Genomic DNA, 6,000 nt, shown 5'->3' on the forward strand with positions numbered 1-6,000 from the left:
TGCTTTTCTTTCTCCCCTGGTTCCCTGCTCTCCCACTCCCCACCTGGCCTTTTGGAGATTGTGGGATCTGCGGAAGCTTCATCATGTATCTCCATTTTCACGTTCAGTTTTAACACCTCAAATGAGTCTTTTCAATTCCACAGCTCTTTCACTCATCCTGTATTAATGAGTGCTCTTCCCTTTATAACTCCTCACCATTGTTCCTCAGCTGGAGGAAGGAGCCGTCCCTCTGCCTGGGCAGCTAGCTGCAGGAGAAGCCCACAGCCACAGTGCATCCTCCCACCGGCAGCCTAAACCCCCATGGTTAGCTTCACACTACCAGAAGTTTCCTCACAACCACAAACTCTGCCTCCCTTAAAAAAATGATTTTGAAATTGATGCATAATTGTTGCATGTATTCATGGGATACATGAGGTTTTTTTGATACATGCATACAGTGTGTAATGATCAAATCAGAGTAATTGGAATATTCATCACCTCAAACATTTATCACGTTTGTGCTGGGAACATTGGGCACAAAATACAGTTAGACAAAAGGAATAGATTCTAGGGTTTGACAGCACAGTAGGGTGACTATAGTTAACAAGAATTTATGGTACAGTTGACCTTTGGACAACGTGGGAGTAGGGGGAGGGCCAACCCCCTCATGCAGTTGAAAATCTGTGGATAACTTTTGACTTCCCTGAAACTTAACTACCAATAGCCTACTGTTCACAAGAAGTTCTATTGATAATGTAAATAGTCAATTAACACATATTTCATCTATGTACTATGTACTGTATTCTTACAATAAAGTGAGCTAGAAAAAAGAAAATGTTATTAAGAAAATGATAAGGGTGGGGCACAGTGACTCATACCTTTAATCCCAACACCTTAGGAAGCTGGGGTGGGAGGATCACTTGAGACCAAGAGTTTAAGGCCAGCCTGGGCAACATAGCAAGACCCAAACTCTACAAAAATTAAAATAAATTAGCTGGGTGTGGTGGCATGCACCTGTAGTTCTAGCTACTTGAGAGACTGAGGTGAGAGGATCACTTGAGGCCGGGAGTTTGAAGCTGCAGTGAGCTATGATCACACCACTGCACTCCATCCTGGGCAACAGAGTAAGACCCTGCTTCTAAAACAAAGAAAATCGTATGGAAGAAAAAATATATTGACTATTTATTAAGAGGAAATGGACTATCAGTAAGGTCTTGACCCTTGTCATCTTCACATTGAGTACAATAAGGAGGAGGAGGAAGATAAGGAGGAGTGGGTCTTGCCGTCTCGGGGGTGGCTGAGGTGGAATAAGATCTACTCACAAGTGGACCTTCACAGCTCAACACTTGTTCAAGGGCCAACTCTATATTTCAAAATAGCTAGAAGACAAGATTTAGAATGTTCCCAACATAAAAAAAAAACTTTTCAGTTTGAAATAATTTTAGACTTACATAAAAGTTTTAAAAATATTTCTTAGAATTCCTGTGCACCCTTCACCCAGACTCCCCTAACGTTAATGTCTCTGTACCCAGAGTTCAGGGACCAAAACTATGACATTAGCATTGATACAACACAATACTAAACAATAGTCATTTTTCATATTCTCCCAGTTTTCCAGCTAATGCCTTTTTTTTTGCTGGTCCAGGATCCAATCCAAGATTTCACCTTGCACTTGGCCTTGCCTCCTTGGTCTCCTCCAGCCTCAGATGGCTCTTCAGTCTGTCTTTGTTTCTTATAACCTTGGCGATTTTGAAGAATTGTAGGTTTTCCCCTCAATTTGAGTTCATCTTATGGTTTCCCCTCATTATTTTGAGGTTATGCATTTCTGAAAAGAACATCATAGAAGCAATGCACTCTCCTCAGTCCATCATATCCAAGGGTACGTGACATCAATATGCTTCATTACTGGTATTAACTTTGCCAGCGTGGCTAAGGTCAGGTCTGCTGGGCCTCTCCATTCTAAAGTTTGTATCTTTCTCTTTGTAATTAATAATAATCGAGGGTGGGGGGAGATACTTTGAGACTATGCAAATATCCCATTTACCCTGAAACTTTGGCTCAATTTTGTTGCTATCCATCAGCAGATCATGTCTGCAACAATCACTGTGGTGTTCTAAGAGTGATTTTCAGCGGCAGCTGAAGGCTGGTGAGTCAGAGTCACAATGTTCCAGATCCAGGGCCTTGTGCAGAAGCTGGATATAGAGGGGATGAAATGGAAGGTGTGTGAGGATGTGATCTCCTCCATATGGAACCTCCTCATCTACGTGGCCCTGCTGCAAATCATTCCTTTTATCTTAAAGAAATTGCACAGCATATGAAGATTGAGTATCACATGTGAATGTATAATATGCAGAACCTGATTACAGTTTCTACAACTCTCTGCAAGCAAATGGGCCCAGAAAACTGTGAGACTCTTTCATGGTTGGGTATAAAAATTCTGCTTGTTAAGAACAAGTTTGGCTCAGCTAAGCTTGTTCTCAGCCAAAATATAAAGCTATTTATAGCTAAAATATAAAACTATTTGAGAAGTATGAAAAGACATCTTGTGGTCAGGGTGTGCCATTATGCTTGTGACATTTGGCCTCTGTAAATGTTGGTATAATAGTAAATAATGTCAAACTCCATTTTCTAGCATATATTAATAATTAAGGGAACTATGTCTGAAATGACACTGCTTTGTGAGTCAGTTCTGTTTACCTTTTTACTTCTGTACGAAGTGTATTTATGGAGTCCCTTACAATTAGTCATGTTTTATGGAAGTCAGCATACAACCACAATGCTATTTAAACACAGGATTATTAGTCTATGTTTTTCTTTTTTCTTTCTTTCTTTCTTTCTTTCTTTTTTTTTTTTTTACAGAGTCTCACTCTGTTGCCCAGGCTGGAGTGCAGTGGCATGATCGCAGATCTCAGCTCACTGGAATCTCCGCCTCCTGGGTTCAAGCAATTCTTCCACCTCAGCCTCTTGAGTAGCTGGGACTACAGGTGTGCACCACCATGCCTGGCTAATTTTTGTATTTTTAGTAGAGACAGGGTTTCATCATGTTGGCCAGGATGGTCTCAATCTCCTGACCTTGTGATCCACACCCCTTGGCCTTCCAAAGGGCTGGGATTACAGGCGTGAGCCACCACTCCCGGCTTAGTCTAGGTTTTTAATGAATGTACCAATTAAGAAAAAAAAAACACAAAGAGTGTTTTTCTGTTTCCTTTATTCTTTCTAATTGACTAATTGGAATTCTGTAAGGACGAGCTGTCTCTTCTTTCTCTAATATTTATTCCTTTAATTATGTGTTTATCAGTATAGGTTCCTGGATATTGACTTTCTTCTGTGGGTTATAATTTTGTTGCTCAAATTGTTTCCTCTTTGGTCATTGGTTGCTCCCTGAAGGAGTTCCAGTGTCCTTTTGAGAAGTCTCATCCTTTTTTGAGCATTTCCTTATTTTTTGTCATTTCAAGATACTCCGGGCACTTTTTATTGTATATTCCCTGCCCCAGCTCTGGAATCAGCCACTTCTCCATGGATTCTTGGTTCTTTTATTGAAGAGTGGTATTTTGAAACCAAGATCTGGGCACTAGATGTGTTCATTGCTACAGAGGTGTCAATGCTTTCAGGCCATTTAAGCAAACACAGCTAGAAGTAAATGCATGTATACTAATCCATGCATATTCACATTGATATTCATCCCTCTATTTATATTTATATTTAAAAAGTGTGAGTTCATACTGATACCTTCATAAATCCAACACCATAGGGTTTATTCTAGCCTTTTCCCTTTCTATTCTTGTAATCTTTTAAAAGTTATTATTGTGGGCTGGGCACGAAGGCTCATGCCTGTAATCCCAGCACTTTGAGAGGCCGAGGTGGGCGGATCACGAGGTCAGGAAATCGAAACCATCCTGGCTAACACGGTGAAACCCTGTCTCTACTAAAAATACAAAAAATTAGCTGGGCATGGTGGCACACACCTGTGGTCCCAGCAACTCGGGAGGCTGAGGCAGGAGAATCGCTTGAACCCGGGTGGCGGAGGTTGCAGTGAGCCAAGATCACACCACTGCACTCCAGTCTGGGTGACTGAGCAAGACTTCATTAAAAAAAAAAAAAAAATTATTGTTGTTATAACTGATCCATGTTGTCTCTCCTTCTGTTCAGAAGTTTAGCTTTGTGTTGTATTAGTAAAATATACACCCAGTCATTTCTTTTGTAAACATCAAATTATTTCTATGTTCTTCTTTTAAAAGCTTGGAGTTATGAAAGTATAAAATTAAAGTTTATTAAGCACGTAAACTTTAAGATAAATTTTAAGAAGCATAAAATACAGAGTTTCTGAGTGGTTTCTTCACAATATCTTCAGCAGATATTTGCCCCTAAAATCAGTTTTTATAAAAATAATAAAGAGAACAGGAAAAATAGCCTAATATAATATATTGATTGTGTCCTTCTCTGATCTGTTCTCACTCCTAAGCTACCAATGGCGGCAGCCCTAAAAAGTAATTTGAGGAGATTCTTAAGTTCCCCTTCTGTCCTCTGAAAAGCCACCTGGATAAACATGAGCTCTAAGTAAAAACATTGTTCTTGGGATTTAAACTCGAGATGACAGAGTAAACTGCTGCAGGGAGCCTCTCTTCTGACTCCATAATTTATTCTTTTTATTTTGAGACGGAGTCTTGCTCTGTCGCCCAGGCTGAAGCACAGTGGCGCGATCTGGGCTCAGGGCAAGCTCCGCCTCCTGGATTCCCGCCATTCTCCTGCCTCAGCTTCCCAAGTAGCTGGAACTACAGGCGCCCACACCCAAGCCCGGCTAATTTTTTTGTATTTCTTTTAGTACAGACGGGGTTTCACCGTGTTAGCCAGGATGGTCTCCCTCAATCTCCTGACCTTGTGATCCGCCCACCTTGGCCTCCCAAAGTGCTGGGATTACAGGCATGAGCCACCGTGCCCGGCCCCATAGATTTATTCTTAAAACATGTTTAGGGGCTGAAAGCAAGTAAAAAAGCTGCCAGGTACCAGGAAAAAAGTAGAAAATCTACTTCACTGAGTGAGAGGCAAAATTGTATGGCACATAAATGTAACTAAACTGGAAATACATTATAGGAGCTGGGGTTGTGATGTTATGGATTAGGGTCAAAGTTTTAGGAACTCCTGAAACTAGGCTATTCCATGAAACCTGGAGCCGCAAAACAATGTAATTTTGTATATGAATTGAGACTAGGAAAACTCTGAATATGACCTGTGATACAATCAGGAAGCAGGTCTCTGGCCCTGGGCTGCCGGTGAACATTAAATCAATTGTTAGAAACTGGAAGCCATAACTTCTGCTGATTGTTGATATGTGACTAGAATTCTTAACACTACCTATACAGGGTCAAGATCTCTAACAGAAAACGATTCCAGTTCTGGAGCAGTTTCAGAGGCAGTAGGGAAACATTCCCACAGGAAGCCCTTAGCACCTCAGGGTACCTGTGAGACCTTTGCAAAAGGTATTCCTATTGAAGATGAGCTCACAGACAAAAATTACAAGGCAGATAAGGAATTAATATCAAACATTGGCACAACAATGTTAACTAACTGCACATTAATGGGAGAAAAATATGGAAAGAACAATGGATGGCAGAGCAATCGGAAAATAACTTTTAAACAAAGGAAGAAATAAATTATAACAGAACATAAAAAGGAAAATAACATTGGACTTAAAAATTAGGCAAATAGAAATTCTAGAAAGAGAAATTGTGGCCACTGAAACAATAATTTTTCACAGTTTGAACAATAGCTTACACGAAACTGAAGAGACAATTGATTAACTGGAAGGTAGAGCTGAAGAAATCATCCAAAACAGAACACATTTGTGATAAGAGATATAAAATACAGAAATAAAAATAAAAGATGTGGAGGACAGAAAGAGAAGACCCAGTATTAATCTATGGGAATTCTAGAAAGAGAAAACAGAGATAAATAGGAGGAGCGAGGGTCAAGTAGAAAATAGCTGAGATTCTAGAACTCAGGACAGGACTCCTTATATCAAAA

General features: G+C 40.2%; 1 pseudogene; it reads left to right on the forward strand.

Moving 5' to 3' along the window:
• The first annotated feature begins 2,121 nt into the window (after positions 1-2,121).
• Positions 2,122-2,297, forward strand: LOC115896863 (annotated as a pseudogene).
• Positions 2,298-6,000: the final 3,703 nt, after the last annotated feature.

Source organism: Rhinopithecus roxellana, chromosome 4, assembly GCF_007565055.1.
Source record: "Rhinopithecus roxellana isolate Shanxi Qingling chromosome 4, ASM756505v1, whole genome shotgun sequence".
Lineage (NCBI taxonomy): Eukaryota > Metazoa > Chordata > Mammalia > Primates > Cercopithecidae > Rhinopithecus > Rhinopithecus roxellana.